Here is a 20,636-nt window from a genome sequence, read left to right on the forward strand (position 1 = left end):
GCCTCCAAACAGTAGTGGTAATGTAGGGGATGGCATCAAACAGGAAATTAGAGATGCATGTAACAAAGGTACTACAGTAATCATGGGTGACTTTAATCTACATATAGACTGGCCAAACCAAATTAGCAATAATACTGTGGAGGATGAATTCCTGAATTATGTACGAGATTGCATTTTTAATCAGTACATTGAGGAGCTAACTAGGGAACAGGCAATCCTAGATTGGGTATTGTGCAATGCGAAGGGGTTAATTAATCATTTTGTTGTGCGGGGTCCTTTAGGGAAGAGTGGCCATAACATGATAGAATTCTTCATTAAGATGGAAAGTTCAATCCGAAACTAGGGTCCTAAATCTAAACAAAGGAAACTACGAATGTATGAGGAGGGGGTTGACTATGATAGATTGGGGAGCTTCATTAAAAGGCATGATGGTGGATAGGCAATGGTTAACATTTAAAGACTGAATGCATGAATTACAACAGTTATATATTCCTTTCTGGCGCAAAAATGCAAAAGGAAAAGCGGCACAACCTTGGCTAACAAAAGAAATTAAGGATAGTATTGGATCCAAAGAGGAGTCAAATAAAGTTGCCAGAAAAAGTAGCAAGTCTGAGGATTGGGAGCAGTTTAGAATTCTGCAAAAAAGGACCAAGAGATTGATTAAGAGGGGAAAATAGAGTATGAGAGTATACTTGCAAGGAACATAAAAACGGACTGTAAAAGCTTCTACAAGTATGTAAAAAGAAAAAGATTAGTGAAGACAAATGTAGGTCCCTTACAGTCAGAAATGGGAGAATTTATAATGGGGAACAAGAAAATGGCAGTGCAATTAAACAAATTCTGTCTTCATGGTAGAGGACACAAATAATTTCCCAGAAATGCTAGGGAACCAAGGGTCTAGTGAGAAGGAGGAATTAAAGGAAATTAGTATTAGTAAAAAAAATAGTGCTGGAGAAATTAGTGGGACTGAAAGTTGATAAATCCCCAGGGCCTGATAATCCGCACCCCAGAGTACTAAAAGAGGTAGCCATGGAAATAGTGGATGCAATGGTTGTCATCTTCCAAAATTCTATAGATTATGGAACAGTTCCTGCAGATTGGAGGGTGTCAAATGTAACCCCACTATTTTAAAAAGGAGGAAGAGAGAAAACAGGGAACTACAGACCGGTTAGCCTAACATCAGTAGTCGGGAAAATGCTAGAGTCTATTATAAAGGATGTGATAACAGGACACTTAGAATATATCAACGGGATTAGACAAAGTTAACATGGATTTATGAAAGGGAAATCGTGTTTGACAAAACTACTGGAGTTTTTTGAGGATGTAACTGATAGAATAAATAAGGGAGAACCAGTGGATGTTGTTGTGCATGTCCCTTTAAGGGAATAACTGGTCTTAGACTGCAGTACCGGCAGTGACCACCCCTGTATAAAAGGCCCTAGCAGGCTTCTGTAGTTTCAGTTTCAAGCTGCCTCTTGTTCAGTAAAGTACCTGTTAAACTGTTCTCCCGAAGTCAATCTATTATTGAGGCACGGACTTTACAGTGGCGACGAGTAAGTTCGAACTCACCTGCAGTGTGGCATCATCTCACGGGGATCTCGCCTGAAAGGAAGGTCCTGGAAGGTCGTAGTCTGAGCAACGGGCATCGACCGAGGGCAACCGCCCAAAGAATCCATCGGTGTTTGGAGAATTGCGGGAGAGACTGTGGTTCCAGCGAATCGTGCTGGTAGCAGGTAGCGCGCTGACCCTTCCGGAATGTGGCGGGCTCAAGCTCGATTGAGCGGCTCTACAAATCGGGCCGCACAGCGTCGCCGGGAAAAGAAAACAAGAGAGGGTGGAGCGCACAGGGCGCGGTCGGTACTCGAGAACAGGACAGCGGAGAGAAACTAAACGGGGGGGGGGGAAGGAAAGCGAGATGCGCCAAAGCTGCAGGTCGCCGCCATTACCCCGTAGAATGCTAGGAGCAGCGTGGCAGTAAGGGGAAGAAGCAAAAGCACGGGAGGCGCCATTTTATCCCGTTGGGGAAGAAGCAAAAGCGTGGGAGGTGCCATTTTATTCCATTGGGGAAGAAGCAAAAGCACGGGAGGCGCCATTTTAAATCGGCCAAGATGCCGAAAAGTGGCAGTATCACTGCTTTCGACAATGAGGTAGAAGACTGGACCACGTATGTGGAAAGAATTGAAGTGTACTGCAAGGCAAATGAGGTGGCTGATGGAAAGAGGGCGTCAGTATTATTAAATCTGATGGGTGCGAGTACGTACGGCCTATTGCGGAATTTAATTACTCCAGCTAAACCAATGGAGAAAAGTTTTGAGGAGAGTGTTCATATCTTACAGGAACATCTAAGCCCTACACCACTGCTGATAGCAGAAAGATTCAAGTTCCATAAAAGAAACCAGCACAAAGATGAGAGCAATGCTGACTATCTTACAGAACTACACAAGTTATCGAAGCACTGCCAGTTTGGAGCAGGACTGGCAGACACCTTATGGGATAAGTTTGTCTGCGGGCTCCAGAGTGAAGGAACCCAGAAACGACTACTTTCAAAAAAGGACCTGACGCTAGAACAGGCTTTCAGCGTGGCAGTATCCTACGAAGCAGCAGCACGGGGAGCTGCAGAAATACAACAGAAACCACAAGAATACAGCGCTAACGAAATGGCATATGGAGCCGAAAAGTGCTATCGCTGCGGCAGAACAACCCATGAGCAGAAGGACTGCTGGTTTAAAGACAAAATATGCAGGCAATGCGGGAAAATGGGACATATAGCAAGAGTCTGCAGGTCGGGAAAGAAGACCAACACGACAAGAACTACTAAGGAACAATACAGGAAAGTAAAGAAACTGACAGATAGTAGTTCAGAAGATCAGGAGAGTGATAAGGACTCTGGGAGCAGGCGACTAAGTTATTTAAAGTTACACAACGTGATCGCAAAAGAAGATCACCGAACCATTTGGGTCACCCTCATGCTAGCAGGGTCCCCAGTGAAGATGGAATTGGACACAGGATCAGCCCTAACTGTCATGAATCGACGAGACTATGAGCGGCTATTCTCACACATACCCTTAAAGGACACGTCCATTGTATTGAAGACATACACGGGGCAAAAGGTCTACCCCAGAGGAAAAATAAGGGTGCCAGTTGAATATAACGGAAAGGAAACACAGAAACTATACATGTATATACTACGAGATGGAGGACCACCATTATTGGGACGTGAATGGATCCGAAGACTACAATTGGATTGGCATTCCATTCTGGCACTAACTGTGATTGACAAAAAAGATGATGACGTCGCACCTGGACGTCTGTCACAAATTCTATCTGATGCGGAAGAGGTGTTCCAACAAGGACTTGGGACTCTAAAAGGAGTAAGGGCAACCATAAAGATTGAGGATAACACAACCCCAAAATTTTTCAAGGCCAGACCAGTGCCATACGTGATACGCCCAGCTGTGGAAGCTGAACTGGAGAGTCTGGCGCATTCGGGGGTGCTGTCTAAGGTGGACTGGAGCGAGTGGGCCACACCCATCGTTCCTGTAATGAAGAAAGCATTGAGCAGCACGCCTGGGGAGCCAAGGAAGGTTCGCATCTGTGGGGACTTCAAGGTGACTGTGAACCCAGTCCTGCACACAGTACAGTATCCGCTTCCACAGATAGAAGATATTTTCGCCTCACTATCTGGAGGGAAACGTTTTACAAAGATTGACCTGGCTCAAGCGTATCTACAAATGGAGGTGGAAGAAGCATCTAGGAAATACCTCACGATAAACACTCACAAAGGCCTTTACCAGTACAATCGACTGGTATTTGGGGTAGCATCGGCCCCGGCTGTGTGGCAGAGGGCAATGGAACAAGTCCTGCAAGGGATCCCGGGGACCCAGTGTTATTTGGACGACATCCTGGTTACGGGCGAAAATGACAATGAACACCTTGCCAACCTGGAACAGGTGCTCACGAGATTGCAGGAATATGGGCTACGAGCCAACCATCCCAAATGCGAGTTCTTCAGGAGACAAATCTCGTATTGTGGCCACATGATTGATGAGGAAGGGTTGCATAAGTCGCCGGACAAGATTGAGGCTGTAGTCAAGGCTCCAGCACCAGAAAATGTGTCGCAACTGAGGTCGTTCCTCGGGCTTGTGAACTACTACCGTAAGTTCTTGCCGAATTTATCTACAATTCTGCACCCACTGAACGCCCTCCTTCAAACTGGTGTAACATGGAAATGGAGTGATGAGTGTAAGCGTGCCTTTCAGGAATGTAAATGCCAAATCACTTCAAAAGAAGTATTGGCCCACTACAACCCAACACTACCGATTCGGTTGGCATGTGATGCGTCACCTTACGGCATTGGAGCGGTGCTGTCACACAAATTCCGTGACGGTTCAGAGAGGCCAATAGCCTTTGCATCGCGCTCGCTAACCTCAGCCGAGCGTAATTACGCCCAGATTGACAGGGAGGCCCTCAGCCTGGTGTGGGGGGTGAAGAAGTTCAATCACCATCTGCACAGGCAGAAATTCACCCTACTGACTAATCATCAACCCCTGGTCTCAATTTTTAACCCAAAGAAGAGCGTTCCGGTGATGACGGCGCAACGGCTGCAAAGATGATCACTTTTTCTAGGGGCACATCAGTATGACATAGAGTACAAAGGTACGAAACAACATGGAAACGCTGATGGGCTGTCGCGCCTACCGTTGCCTACAGCGGAAGAAGCACCTGCAGTGGACCCGGTGGAGATATTCCATGCGACCATAGTCGAATGTTTGCCTGTTACAAATGCAAGTATTGAGAAGGAAACCCGAAATGACCCGACACTCTCTCGGGTCTATGATTTGACGGTGAAGGGATGGCCAGCATATGGCGACTCACTGTTGCCAGCATTCTCGCCAAGGAGGGAACAGCTGTCAGTGTGCCGGGGAACCTTGATGTGTGGATCCCAAGTGGTAATTCCACCCAAGTTGAGAGATAGAGTACTCAATGAGTTCCACGAGGGTCATCTGGGAGGGGTAAAAATGAAAAGCCTAGCCAGGGCGTTTGTGTGGTGGCCAGGAATCGATAAAGAAATCGAGGATATGACCAAGAGATGCACAGGATGCCAGAAGGTCCAAAACGCTCCACCACAGGCCCCACTACATCCATGGGAGTGGCCCTCATCTCCATGGCAACAGGTACACATTGGTTTCGCTGGTCCATTTATGGGCTCAATGTTTCTAATTGCTGTGGACGCCCATTCGAAATGGCCAGAGGTCATTAAAATGTCCTCCACCACCACGGAGAAAACTATTGCAGTCCTAAGGACCATCTTCGCCAGGAATGGGTTGCCAGAACAGATCTGTTCCGACAATGGCCCACAGTTTGTGTCTGAGGATTTCCGGAGGTTCCTGAAGAATAATGGGGTGAAACATTACACATCTGCCCCATATCATCCAGCCACAAATGGATTGGCTGAGAGGTTTGTTCAGACCTTTAAAAAGGCCATAAAGGCAATGTATAATGACGACATACCACTGCAACACAAGGTGGATAACTTCCTGTTTGCTTACCGGAATGCGACACATGCAGTAACCAACCAAACTCCAGCCGTACTGTTTTTCAACCGGAGACTAAGATGTCGCTTGGATTTGCTCAAACCAAACATAAGACGAGATGTTGAGGATAAGCAGTTCCAGCACATAAATGAGAAGCCAACCAGGAGCTTCAAGATAGGGCAACCAGTCTTGGCCCGCGACTACCGAACAGAAAAATGGCAGCCAGGCACGATATACACACAGCAGGGACCACTAATGTACACAGTGGATGTTGGAGAGAGCATCGTGAGACGCCATGCTGACCAGATTCTAGAGTCACAGGAACAAGCCAAACCTGTACCACAAGCATGTGCACCTGGTAATGAGCCCGAAGTACAGATTGCGTCTACCTCAGAAGCAGGGGTATTGGAAGCTGACGAACCAACCAATGACAATGAGCCAGAATTGACTCCACCGTCAGAACAGGATACTCGAGAAAGGCGCTATCCAGTCCGGATCAGGAAGCCTCCTCAAAGACTGAACTTATAAATGACTATTCCAGTTGATGTATATATTACTGAGAAAATTGTAATTGTAATTAGTTATTATTTAGTTGTTAAATGACTGTTATGTACTGTTTATCTAAAAGGGGAGGAATTGTTGTGTATATCCCTTTAAGGGAATAACTGGTCTTAGACTGCAGTACCGGCAGTGACCACCCCTTTATAAAAGGCCCTAGCAGGCTTCTGTAGTTTCAGTTTCAAGCTGCCTCTTGTTCAGTAAAGTACCTGTTAAACTGTTCTCCCGAAGTCCGTGTATTATTGAGGCGCGGACTTTACAGATGTGGTGAATTTGGATTTTCAGAAGGCCTTTGATAAAGTCCCACATAAGAGGTTAGCGCACAAAATTAAAGCACATGGGATTGGGGGTAATATACTGGCATGGATTGAAAATTGGTTAACAGACAGGAAACAGAGAGTAGGAATAAATGGGTCTTTTTCGGGGTGGCAGGCAGTGACTAGTGGGGTACCACAGGGATCAGTGCTTGGGCCCCAGCTATTCACAATATATATCAATGATGATTTGGATGAGGGAACCAAATGTAATATTTCCAAGTTTGCTGACGACATGAAACTAGGTGGGATTGTGAGTTGTGAGGAGGATGCAAAGAGGCTTCAAGGCGATTTAGACAAGTTGAGTGAGTGGGCAAATACATGGCAGATGCAGTATAACGTGGATAAATGTGAAGTTATCCACTTCAGTAGGAAAAACAGAAAGGCAGTGTATTATTTAAATGGTGATAGATTGGGAAATGTTGATGTACAGAGGGACCTTGGTGTCCTTGTACACCAGTCACTGAAAGCAAACATGCAGATGCAGCAAGCAGTTAGGAAGGCAAATGGTATGTTGGCCTTCATTGCAAGAGGATTTGAATACAGGAGCAAGGATGCCTTACTACAGTTATACAGGGCCTTGATGAGACCACACCTGGAGTACTGTGTGCAGTTTTGGTCTCCTTACCTAAGAAAGGATATACTTGCCATTGAGGGAGTGCAGCGAAGGTTCACCAAACTGATTCCTGGAATGGCAGGCCTGTCATATGAGGAGAGATTGGGTCGACTAGGCCTGTATTCACTAGAGTTTAGAAGAATGAGAGGGGATCTCATTGAAACGTATACAATTCTGACAGGTCTAGACAGACTGGATGCAGGGAGGATATTTCCCCTGGCTGGGGGGTTGAGAACGAGGGGTCACAGTCTCAGGATACGGGGTAAGACATTTAGGACTGAGATGAGGAGAAATTTCTTCACTCAGAGGGTGGTGAACCTGTGGAATTCTCTACCACAGAAGGCTGTGGAGGCCAAGTCACTGAATATATTTAAGAAGGAGATAGATAGATTTCTAGAAGCAAAAAGTGTCAAGGGGTATGGGGAGAGAGCGGGAATATGGTATTGAGATAGAGGATCATATTGAATGGCGGAGCAGGCTCGAAGGGCCGAATGGCCTACTCCTGTTCCTATTTTTCTATGTTTCTATGTTTCTATGAAATTGAATGTAGTCAACTGTAAAAAACTACACGTAGGAAGGAAAATAGACAGCATGAACTCCATGAAGTGTTGAAGTAGTGCAGGATAAAGCTGAAAGAGACGTAGGAATCTTTGTAGACTCAAAACTCAACATGTCCAACCATTACTGAACAGAAATCAACAAAGGCAACAGGATGTTAATTACGTAGCAAAGACAGACTATAAATCAGAGGAGGTAGCGATCAAACTTTATACTTATCTGGTCAGTCTGCACCTTAAATACTGCATCCAGTTCTGGTCACCAAGAAGCAAGAGGAAAGTCAAGCACTGGAGGCAGTGCTGAGAAGAACAACGAGGCAGATCCCTCATGTCAGGAGCCTGAGTTATTCGGAAAGTCTGGGGAAATTTGGATGTTTCAGCCTAGAGAAGAGGCATCTGAGGGATGATGTTGTAGATGTATATAACAACTTGCTTTTATATAGCGCCTTTAACATAATAAAACCTTCAAAGGCGCTTCACAGGAGCGTTATCAAATGACATTTGACACCAAGCCACATAGGAAGATAATGCGCCATTCTGTCAAAATATTGATGAGGCTAATGGCATTTGGGGTTATTTATGCGTAAATGCTACAGCAACTTCAGGCAAGGGCAGATGTGTGGTTAGATGCCAATATCCAAAAGTTGCTGTCTGAGATGCGTTGCCGTTAGCTTTGCGAAAATGGCATCTTGCTGTCTGCATCACTATTGAAATGAATTAAATGGCGTGAAGTTGCGTGGTAGATACAAACTAAACTTGTCACAGAAAGTTATGACGTGTCATTTCAAGCATAAGTACCCTTTTAACAATGTGATAATTGTTAATTATTGCTCATCAACCTCTCTGGCACTGAAAATTAACTATTACAAGTGTGGCGTCTCATTCCTTCAGGTATTAATTGTTGGCGATTTTAAAAATGTTAAATTTAAACATTTTCATTTTTTTTTAACTTTTCCATCTCTTAATTGAATCTTTTTATCCCTCTCTTTATTTTTCTTACTGTACCTGATTTAATTGAATTCACCTACTCTAATTTACACTTCCTGCTCAGTCCTTGCGCTGTTTATTTCTCAATCCTTCAATCTCATTGGTTATGGAAATATACAGTTGCTTGCCCTGTTCACTCAGGTCTCAGATGCCCTGTTTCCCTCGCTGCACCATTATCAGCTCGCACTTTCAGCAACTTTGTTGGCAAATTCTTTTTGACCAGAAGGGTGCGGGGCAAGTCTACCTCATGGCAGATGTTGTTAGGTGCCCTGCTACAGCAAGTTCTGGCCCATTAGGACAGATGATCAAAAGCTTGGTCAAAGAGGTAGGTTTAAAGGAGGAGAGAAAAATAGAGAGGCTGAGAGGTTTAGACAGGGAATTCCAGAGCTTAGGGCCGAGGCAGCTGAAGGCAATGGTGGAATGATTAAATCGAGAATGTGCAAAAGGCAAGAATTGGAGGAGCTCAGAGATCTCGGAGGGTTGTAGGGCTGGAGGAAGTTACAGAGGTAGGGAAGGGCGAGACCATGGTGTGATTTGAAAACATGGATGAGAATGTTTAAATCGGTGTGTTGCCGGACTGGGAACGTAGGTCAGTGAGCACAGGGGTGATGGGTGAATGGGATTTGGTGTGAGTTAGGATAGTAGCAGCAGAGTTTTGGATGAACTCAAATTTATGGAGGGTGCAAGGTGGGAGGCTGACCAGGAGAGCATTGGAATACTTATTATAGAAAAAGTGAAACCAGAATATTACTTTAAATTAAACTACAGGAGTTGAATGAGGGGGTGGGAGGTGGATTCAAGTTGAAGCTAGTAAAAAGTCATTTTAGAATTTATACCAGCAAATTCTTCTTCACATAAGGAGTGATCAACGTGTGAAAGAAATCTCCAGATAGACTATTGGAGGCAAAACAAATGCCTGGAATCATTTAAGAAACAATTGGATGCTACAATGGGGGAATGTTAGGACTTCTCTGGATGGATGAATTAAGATGGGCTGAATGGCCTTCCTCGTCCATAATTATCTTGTTATTTCCTTGGCCTGTATGACTCATTATCAGACCCGCTGGTATATTTATCAACTGAGCCAACAGGTGGCTGCATCAAGTAACTTGTTGCAGTCTGGCTTTGTACCTACTAAACATTGAAGGTGGTGCCTTGACAGAGGCACTGACCTGCTTTTTGTATTTAAAATACTCATTGGCCTAGAAATTGGGTTGGTAGCGCCGGCGCTGAGTGCCTAAAGAGACCTAGAATTGGGGCGAAGCCCTATGTTGGGGCGAGCGCTATGAAGATAGCGCCAACTCAGATATTGACTATACATTTAGCGCCTGCGCTAAGTGTTTGCGCGCGCCCGCGAGCGCAAGCAGCTCATGATGTCATTTCAGTGTGCAATGCCTTTTAGGAGTGCCTGAGCGCATATTGGGTGGCGCCCGGAGCCTTAGCGCCCAGCGCTATTAGTGACAGTTCGAGGGAGGGCTAACAGGCCCTTCTCGGAGTAGGGCGGCGCTATTTAAAGGGGACAGCTCTAGTGCAAAATCTTCTGCCACTTGGCCTGCTCATTGCGATCGCTGCTACAGAGAGTTGGCGAGCTAATGTGGAGCGGAGTTCTGGGAATTTAGCTTTACAGTACTTGGGACCTTCAACCTTGTCCGAAGCACTTGCAGCACTACACCTAAAAGCCTTTTGACCAACTGGCATCGGAATGGGAGCTTGTTTGGAGGACGACGGCCTCATCGCCCAACACTGTGAAGGGGCAGAGAGACGGCGGGAGAGAGGGCCGGGATTGGCCAGAATGAGGAGGGGCAATGGAAGTCGCCCAATCCGACGGGATGCTGCGAGGGTCTTTAGGCAGCAGGTGACAAGCCTTGACATGTCGGAGGAGCAGTGTTTGCGAAGGCTCCGAATCTGGAGGGACATTGTTACTGATCTGTGCCACCTGCTTGGTCAGCATCTGCAGCCGCGTGAACGCTGCAGAACCTCTCTGTCCGTGATGGCTAAACTGACTGATGGCCTCCATTTTTATGGCAACGGATCCTTTCAGTCAGCCATTGGGGACAATGCGACTGTCGCTCAGGCTGCAGTCCGCTGTTGCATCCGGCAAGTGACAGATGCCCTTTATAGGCGAACGCGTCAATTCATTACCTTCCCTCGGACCCTGCACAAGCAAGCGGGGGAGGAGGAGTATGAGGAGGAGGAGGAGGAAGAGCAGGCGGAGGAGGAGAAGGAGGAGGAGGAAGATGGAAGGGCTGCTGAAAGTGGAAGGTCCATTCATCAGAGGCTCCTCTGGACTCGTGTCGACACCCCTGTGGCGGAATGATGAGAGTCTTAACTCATGCGCACTTTGGATGTTTGAAGGCCTCTGAATGCCAGCATCACTGAAAGTAGTCACATGCACCATGCAACATTGAAACTTCTGTTTATTGACACAAAAGTCTTTCATTACAGCTAAACAACGTAATGTGAGCACAAACCATAACTTTCAAAATAACTGTTACCTGTTCGGCCAAGCCGCAAAACTCAACAAACCTCAGCAAATATAACAGCAGGTGAGGGTGTCCTTGAATTTGGACAAACATCTCAGCACCTCCCTCTACAACTGGCCCCTTCAGGGAGAACGACTTCTCTTCTGCGCCCGGCCCCTTCCCTCCCTGCTGCTCCTACGTAATTGGACCCCAGTGGCGGGCTCAAGGCTGGGGGACGCCTCCTGACTGTCTGGAAGTGCAGAAGCCCCTGAGGGATGGCCTGGCCGACCTCTGGGCTTGGAGGGTGCGGACGCAGGATGCTTGCTGTGACCATGGCTGGGAGCAGTGTGGCCTGCAGGTGGTGGCAGCTGCAATGCAGGCGTCCCAGCGCTGGCATGTGCAATGCTCTCCTGCCGAGAGAGGACACCTGCACCATGGTCGGACGACACACTGGCTATCTGAGGGGAGCGGCTCGGCTCTTCCGCCACAATCGCATGCTCCACTGATTCCTGGCCTTGTACGGGAGTGGAAGGGCCCGGGTGATCCTATCTGATGCAGAGAGGGTGGCTGCAGTGAGAGATCGCGTTGCGTCAATCTGGCTGTGGAGGAGCCCAGCAAGTGACTGCGTGGCAACAGTGAGGACCTGTGTGCCAGGTGCCAGTGCTTCGGAGAAGGCCTGGACAGTTCTTCCCATGGCTTCGGGCAAGGCAGGTGCCGACCGCTCCACTGCCTCAGACAAGCCCTGCACAGACCTTTCCAGGGATTGTCCGAAGCCCTGAACAGTCCTTTCCATTGCCGACTCAAAGCCGTGGACAGTCCTCTTCATTGTTGGGCCGAAGCCCTGGATAGTCCTGTCCATTGTGGCCCCGAAGCCCTGGATAGACCTGTCCATAGTTTCCCCGAACACCTGGAGAGTCCACTCCATTGTGGCCCCAAAGCCCTGCAGAGTCCTTTCCATTGTTGCCCCGAAGTCCAACATACTCCTAGCCAATGAATCTATTGACTCAGGCATCTTCTCCACTGCAGCCATCAGCTCCGTGTGTCTGACTCGGGCCTGTTTGCTCATCTCAGCCAGGCGACGGACCTCATCTGCACTCTGTGCAGCAGTCATGACGACCTGCCTTGCCCTGCGGGGAGACGGTGGCCGAACTGGGCCTATCCCCCGTGCGCTGCTGCATGCCGCTTGGTCCGGCAACTGGTTCATCCTCAGAGCGCCCCCCCTCCCCTCCAGGGGACTACTATCCCCACTCTGCAGATGTCTCAGCTCCCTGGATTCTGCAGCGGCTGGTCCGGATTCCTCCTGGTCCTCGCCTCCGGTGGCACTGGCACTGGCACTGGCAGCTTCAGCGCGTTGAGCCCGAGTTGGTGCTGCTTCATCTGAAAGTGGGAGGTGGAAGAGTGGCTTTAGCAAAAGGACAGCTTTGCTGAAAGGCATGCCAGATTGCGGCAAGGCTCTGACATGGCTGCACACTGAGGATGCATGCTGGTGGGGGGACTAAGTGGAAGGCAACAGGTGAAAAAGCTGAGAGTCTTACCCTCGCTGTCGGTAATGGGGTCGGCAGATGCAGTGGTCACAGGACCAGACAGACGTCCTCCAAGTATCTGGTGCACTCTCTCCTCCAGATCCGTGAGAGTGACCACTTGTGGAGGTCCGCCACCGGTTCGACGCTGCTCCTTTCAAATCATCGCCAGCTTGGCCTGCAGGGGAAAGAAGGGGTTCTGTTACACGATGCCTTGAGACCTCATCGCATGCCCCCCATGGTGCAAGAGTCCTTACATCAGGCCTTGAGACCTCATCGCATGCCCCCCATGGTGCAAGAGCCCTTACATCAGGCCTTGAGACCTCATCGCATGCCCCCCATGGTGCAAGAGCCCTTACATGAGGCCTTGAGACCTCATCACATGCCCCCCATGGTGCAAGAGCCCTTACATGAGGCCTTGAGACCTCATCGCATGCCCCCCATGGTGCAAGAGCCCTTACATCAGGCCTTGAGACCTCATCGCATGCCCCCCATGGTGCAAGAGCCCTTACATCAGGCCTTGAGACCTCATCGCATGCCCCCCATGGTGCAAGAGCCCTTACATCACGCCTTGAGACATCTGTCCATGTGTGTGCCCAGAAAGGGCCATGGGTGCACACTGACAGATGGCCATTGGCGCATCATTGCAGCAGGGTGCCCAAAGTCAGCTTCAGATGGAGGGAAGCACAAGTTTGGTAAACCATCACTTACCCTAACGATCCGTGTGAGGTCGTTGAATTTCTTCCTGCACTGAACAGGGGTCCTGGTCGCCATGCTGCTGGAGTTCACCCTCACAGCAACCTCCCTCCAAGATCATCGATAAGCCTTCTGATTCGGCCTCTTGCCATTATCCGGATACAGGACCTCTCGACGGTGTTCAACTGCAGCCACCAAGTGGTCCAGAGCCTCAGTGCTGAAGCGCTCTGCTCTCTGCCTAACCTTCTCCGTGATGAACAAGTTTGTACCGCCAGACAAGGGCGAGCGCCGAATCTGAGGCCTACAGGGCGTTGGGTGTTGAAGCTCAGGCTGACTGACCCACCCCTTTAAGAGCCGGCCGGCGCCTGGAGGTCTCGTGCTTTCCCGTAATTGAGTTCACCTGCGCTGCGCCCGTCCGCGGTGAAATTGAGTAGCGCCTGACCTTTTGCGCCTTAAGAGCACCGTGCAACGGCTGATTTAGCGCCTCAATCCCTTTGGGGGCGATGCAACCCAATATCGCGCCAGGCGGCGATAAGTTTCATCTGGCTATAAACTTTGCACATTGCCAGTTCTAACGCCTCAAGCGGGGCTATACCCAATTTCTAGGCCATTGACTTTGCCAAGAACTTGGGACTGTGTGAAGTGAAGCCTGTCATATGAGGACATTCTAGACTGTGCTAAGATCTTTTTTGTCAAGTATGAAAGAATTATCCAGAGTTAATTTGAATTTTGGATTGTCTGAGGGTAGATTTCAGGTTTAACCAGTGGTATCAGCCAGAGGTGAGCATAGTTTTTTTAAATAAAAAAACTGGTTGTAAACGTATCTTGTATAACCTTTGTACTTGTAATGAATGCATGTGGTTACATTTAAAGTGTGAATTTTAACCCATTGTTAACCTGATTTCTTCCAGAAGCGTTTAACATTTGCCTTGAAATATGCATTTTTATGGCTTATTGTAAGAATCGGACATTATGGGGTCGATTTTCATTGACCCGTGCAGTCGGGATTGGAGGCGTGCGGGGGGTTAAAGTCCCGAATTCGGGGGTCCCGACACCATCCCGCCCAAAACCCGCCTCCATGTAAGTTTCAAAGGAGGTGGGTACCCGCCCCGCACTGGGACCCGCCTACCCGAGGCGGGAAGGGATTAGTGCCAATTAACTGCCTGTTAACAGGTAGTTAACAGGCAGTTTTTAGCCTAAACCCTATTTTAAAGCTTGAAGTGTGGGATTCCCAATGGCTCCAAACCACGCCAATTTAGAGGAGTCGGGACTTGGAGGGGTCGAGATGTCGGTGTTCAGGTGAGTGATGGGTGCATGAGTGCAAAGGTAAGTGTGTTTGGTGTGTCTAAAGTGTGTAAAGAAGTTTAAATTACCTGTACTTACCTTTTCAGCCTTCCTTCCTCTAGATTTCGGGCATCCATCATCTAACCAGCACAGAAAGCAGAATGGCTGCGAACTGTCAAAAGTGACAGCCTGCAGCTTTCGGTGCCGGTGAGATTCCTAACTGAGTCTGTGTAGAAGGACTCAGGTTAGAAGTAAGACTGTCAGTGTTTGACAGCTTCAAACAGCTGTGAAACACAGCTGAAATTTCAGTCTGTGAAGTCACCTGTTGCCGGGTGGCCCTTAATTGGCCTCCTGAGCCTGCTGGGCGGGCTCAACAAGGTCAATCAAGTTAAAATCACGTGGATTGGCCGCATCTCGATGGAGGCGGAACTACAACCCTGAAAGATGTAGTCCCGCCTCCTTCCCGACTTCTGAATGAAAATCACCCCCTATGATTTACATGATTATAAAGATAAAGGGCTCGATTTTCATTGTGCTGTGAAGTCGGGATTGGCGGCGTGCGGGGGGGTTAAAATCCCGAAATCAGGGGTCCTGATCCCATCCCGCCCCCAACCCGCCTCCGTGCCAGTTTCAAAGGAGGCGGGTACCCGCCCCGCACTGGGACCCGCCTACCCGAGGCGGGAAGGGATTAGTTCCCCTGCAAGCCACACACCATCCTGACTTGGACCTGTATCGCCGTTCCTTCACTGTCGCTGGGCCAAAATCCTGGAACTCCCTTCCTAACAGCATTGTGGGTGTACCTACACCATATGGACTGCAGTGGTTCAAGAAGGCGGCTCACCACCATCTTCTCAAGGGAAATTAGGGATGGGCACTAAATGCAGGCCTAGCCAGCGACGCCCACATCCCATCAATGAATTTTTTAAAAAGTTCCAATTAACTCGATAGCAAAATACTGCAGATGCTGGAAATCCGAAATAACAACAGAAAATGCTGGAAAAACTCAGCAGGCCAGGCAACATCCATGGAGAGGAAATAGAGTCAACGTTTCGGGTCAAAACCCTTTGTCAAGACTGAAGAAGCACAGGAAATGAAATAGATTAAAAGGCCAGTATGGGGGCTGGGAGAGAACAAAAGAGAAGTGAAGAGACATTAAGAGGTATTCAAAATGAGACGAGATGGTGATAGGACTAGTGGAGACAAAAGACGGCTCTAGATTAGGTGTGAAATGCGCTGGCCAATTAACTGCCTGTTAACAGTTTTTAGCCTAATCCCTATTTTTAAGCTTGAACTGTGGGATTCCCGATGGCTCCAAACCACGCCAAGTTGGAGGAGTCGGGCCGTCGGGTTGAAGGGCTTGGAGGGGTCGAGATGTTGGTGTTCAGGTGAGTGATGTGTGCATGAGTGCAAAGGTAAGTGTGTTTGGTGTGTCTAAAGAGATTAAAGAAGTGTAAATTACCTTTTCTTACCTTTTCAGCCTTCCTTCCTTTAGGTTCGGGGAGTCCCTCATCTCACTGGCACAGAAAGCAGAATGGCTGCGAACTGTCAAAAGTGACAGCCTGCAGCTTTCTGTGCAGGAGAGATTTCTAACTGAGTCTGTGGAGAAGGACTCATGTTAGAAGTAAGACTGTCAGTGTTTGACAGCTTCAAACAGCTGTGAAACACTGATATTTCATCTGTCAAAACGTCTTGACAGATGAAATTTCAGCCTGTGATGTCACCTGTTGCCGGGTGGCCCTTAATTGGCCTGCTGAGCCCGCTGGGTGGGCTCAACAAGGTCAATCAAGTTAAAATCGCGTGGATTGGCCACATCTCGATGGAGGCGGGTCTACAACCCCGAAAGTTGTAGTCCTGCCTCCAACCCGACTCCTGAATGAAAATCCAGCCCAAAGTCTTTGGTTTTTTTTTGGGTGGGGGGTATTTAAGACATGCTTTGTATTGTGGGGTGTAAAGTTAATCTTCCATAACTCAATGTATCAGTAGTTTGAATCAAACTATTTTTCATCTTCCTCAGTTTTTTCTTGAATCCATTACTTTTTTCTCCAATTCACCCACCTCCCCAAATTAATTCCTTCTATGATTGTTTTATAAACCCCATGATGCAGAAAGCCAATTCCCTTAGGGAAGCAATCTTTACTACATTCTAATGCAGTTCACGTTCAGACAGCTTTCAGATCCGCCCAGGGAAGTGACGTCCAGGCAATGGGACATTCCTTTAATACATTCCTAATGGGCAACTCGGAGACACGATCTGTGGAAATCAGATACTCTGCTGCCCCTCCCCCATCTGAGATGGAACGCTCTCCTAGCAGAAAGAGCGCCATCTACTGACTGGGCTTTTAGTACCACTGAAACATGCCCAGTATAGCAGAGTACAAATGGCAATCAAAGCTGGGACCACAACCAGTCCTTCTGAAATGCTTCCAACACTTTGTATCAAATTTATACAAGTTAAAGTACTGCTTTGGGACAGTTTCACTCTGTAATCTTTTAAAAAAATACATTCCCTGCCTCATGTAATACCAGTCCAACACCATTAAAAGGAGTGACTTGCAATCTGCTAGGACATGATTACAGAACCAACTCCTTAAAATGCCAAATTCCAAAGTGTCTGTTGCTGACATTTTTTAAGGGAAGTGAACTAATCTAATACTACTGGAAGGAACTTGTTCACCAAATTTCCCCAGGTGGTACATTTAGGCACTGATGAACATTATTACACGCCTGAGTAAAACCCATGGGTTTGATCTGTCTCACCAGCAGTTATTAATTCAGGTAAAGATTGTGGATGAAGGATCAATTCTACATTTTTAGATTCAATATAAAAGAAAAGAAACTTTTGAAGGATAACATACTGGAATATTGAGGTATACTTTGAATACATTTTTACTTACTTTACCTAATTGTTTACCTGTGGTATAAATGAATATAAACAAAGTCCATGCCCACATGCAACAAGACCTGGATGACGTTCAGGCTTGGGCTGATAAGTGGCAGGTAACATTCGCACCACACAAGTGCCAGGCAATGACTATCTCCAACAAACAAAAGTCTAACCACCTCCCATGACATTCAATGGCATTACCATCGCCGAATCCTCCACTATCAACATCCTGGGAGTCACCATTAACCAGAAACTTAACTGGACCAGCCACATAAATACTGTGGCAGCAAGAGCAGGTCAGAGGCTGGGTATTCTGCGGTGAATGTCTCACCTCCTGACTCCCTAAAGCATTTCCACCGCCTACAAGGCACAAGTCAGGAGTGTGATGAAATACTCTCCACTTGCCTGGATGAGTGCAGCTCCAATAACACTCAAGAAGCTCGACACCATCCAGGACAAAGCAGCCCGCTTGATTGGCACCCCATCCACCACCTTAAACATTCACTCCCTCCACCACCAGCGTACCGTGGCTGCAATGTGTACCATCTACAAGATGCAGTGCAGCAACTCGCCAAGGCTTCTTCGGCAGCACCTCCCAAACCCGCAACCTCTTCCACCTAGAAGGACAAGCACAGCAGGTACATGGGAACACCACCATCTCCAAGTCACACACCATCCTGACTTAGAAGTATATCGCCGATCCTTCATTGTCACTGGGCCAAAATCCTGGAACTCCCTACCTAACAGCACTGTGGGAGTACCATCACCACACTGACTGCAGCGGTTCAAGAAGGCGGCTCACCACCTAGGAACTAGGGATGGGCAATAAATGCTGGCCTTGCCAGCGATGCCCAGATCCCATAAGCGAATAAAAAACAAACAGTAGGATGGATATTTCATTCTACTCATGATGCAGTGTTCTAATGGCCCAGAAATTCGTGTCGGGGGCTTCCCGCGGGTGCAAGCCCCCGACCTACACTTACCTAGCGTGCCGGCAGTTGAAGCTTGGGCCTGCGTGGATTTCCTGTCTGTGGCCCGGTTCAGCTCCCGGCGCACTGTGCTTGCGCGATCCAGCAGCGTAGTTAGTGCGATGAGCCGGCTGGGATCACGTGAGCACTGGGCAACCAATCGGAGGATGCAAAAGTTCATTCATGAGTTTGACAGTAAGAACTGTCAAACTCATGAAAACTCCGGGCGCCCAAAACAGTACTTAAACTTGAAATAAAATTTTAGAAAACATCACACTATTTAAATGAACTATAAATAACTTTAAATAACTATTTTAAACAATAATTTAAATTTTTGAAAAAAATAATTTTATAAAAAAATCGGGGCTAAAAATACACTTACCTTACTGTAAAGTCTTTAAAAATATTAAACCTGTGGAAAAAAATTTCTAATTTTAATTAATAGGCCACTTACCTTTTAAAATTAAGTCCTTACGTCTGCTTTTTTAAAGTGTAAAAAGTGGAGGCCTTCACGCACGGGCAAACCTGGAAAAAAAAGGAAGTTCAACGCACACGCGCAGACTCCTGCGCGCACGCGTTCGACCTCTGAACCCCTTGGTTCAGAGGATCGGAAATGCCGGCTTCCCGCGCATGCGCTGTGCATGCAGAAAACCGGCAATTCCATCGGTCCCACGCGTGAGTACACGGTGCTTACTCGCGCGTTGGGACACTAATTTCTGGGCCAATGTGTTCTCTGACATACTCCTCTTTTCAGGAATAAAATTAGTTTTTAAATATTTGTCATCCATGGATCTTGAAATATTAGCTTGTCTGAGTGGTAGCATTCTCCTCTCTAAATCGTGAAGGTTGTGCATTTAAGCTCCACTCCAGAATTTCAGAACATAATCGATGCTGACACCTCTGTGCAGTACTGAGGGGGGCATCACATTCCAGGAGGTGCTGGGCTGGATTTTAACACTGGAGGCGTGTAGGAGGCGGGACTACAACTTTCGGGATTGTAGTCCCGCCTCCATCGAGTTGTGGCCAACCCACGCGATTTTCACTTGATTGACCTTGTTGAGCCCGCCCAGCGGGCTCAGCAGGCCAATTAAGGGCCACCCGACAACAGGTGACATCACAGATTGACATTTCATCTGTCAAGAGCTTTTGACAGATGAAATATCAGCGTTTGACAGCTCTTTGAAGCTGTCAAACACTGACAATCTGTACTCTAAGTTAATTCCTTCCTCTCAGGCTGATTTAGAGATCTCTCCAGAACAGAAAGCTGAATGCTGCAACTTTTGACAGCTCGCGATGAGGGACTCCCGAGACCTGAAGGAAAGAAGGCTGTAAAGGTAAGAAAAGGTAATTAAACTTCTTTAAACACTTTACACACACCAAACACACTTACCTCTGTACTCATGCACCCATCACTCACCTGAACACCGGACATCTCGAACCCTCCAAGCCCTTCAGTCTGACGGTCCGCCTCGCTAACTTGGCGTGGTTTGGAGCCGTCGGGAATGCAACGCTTCAGGAATAAAAATAGGGATTAGGCTAAAAACTGCCTGTTAACAGGCAGTTAATTAGCACTAATCCCCTTCCCGCCTCGGGGAGGCGGCTCCCAGCACAGGTCGGGTATCCGCCTCCTTTGAAACTGGCATGGAGGCGGGTTGGGGGCGGGATGGGTTTGTGCCCCCCCCGATTTCGAGATTTTAACCCCCCACACGCCTCCAATCCCGCCTCCACGGCCCAATGAAAATCCTGCCTGCTGTCTTTTGGATGTGATGTTAAACTGACATGTCTGCCTGTTCAGGTGGATGTAAAAGATCCCGTGGCAATTTTTCAAAGAAGAGCAGGGAGTTCTCCTGGTGTCTCTGCCAACATTCCTCTCTTGACCAGTACCAGCAGAAACAGTTGAACCAGACATTCACCTTATTTGCTGTTAGTAGGATCTTGCTGTGTGCAAATTGGCTACCACATTTGCCTACGAAACAACAAGGATTACACTTCAAAAGTAATTAATTTGGGATGCTCTGAGAACATGATGAGGTGCTTTGAAATTCAAAATTTTTCTGAGTCCTTTAACTTAAATATTTTCCATTTCATACTCATAAACCTACAGCATCATCTATAAATCCATGTTTAACTTTCCCATCTTCATTCTGAGAAACAGAATGGTCGAGATCTCTCTTATTAGATATCCCAATGTCAACTTTATAACAAAAGCAATAACCACTCTAAAGTTACACTTATCATTAATAATAATTTTCATAG

At 47.5% G+C, this 20,636-nt stretch overlaps 1 long non-coding RNA gene across 1 annotated transcript in view; it reads right to left on the minus strand.

Annotated features, from left to right (window-relative positions):
- The window catches only part of LOC147117569 (uncharacterized), a 65,958-nt gene extending 47,042 nt beyond the window's left edge, over positions 1–18,916 (minus strand). The window contains exon 1 of the long non-coding RNA XR_015078482.1: positions 18,835–18,916. This is a non-coding gene — a long non-coding RNA (uncharacterized LOC147117569). The remainder of the gene's footprint in view (positions 1–18,834) is intronic.
- Between the last annotated feature and the right edge of the window lie 1,720 nt (positions 18,917–20,636).

Source organism: Somniosus microcephalus, chromosome 5, assembly GCF_052327205.1.
Source record: "Somniosus microcephalus isolate GS21.2 chromosome 5, FLI_Smic_1.0, whole genome shotgun sequence".
Taxonomy (NCBI): domain Eukaryota; kingdom Metazoa; phylum Chordata; class Chondrichthyes; order Squaliformes; family Somniosidae; genus Somniosus; species Somniosus microcephalus.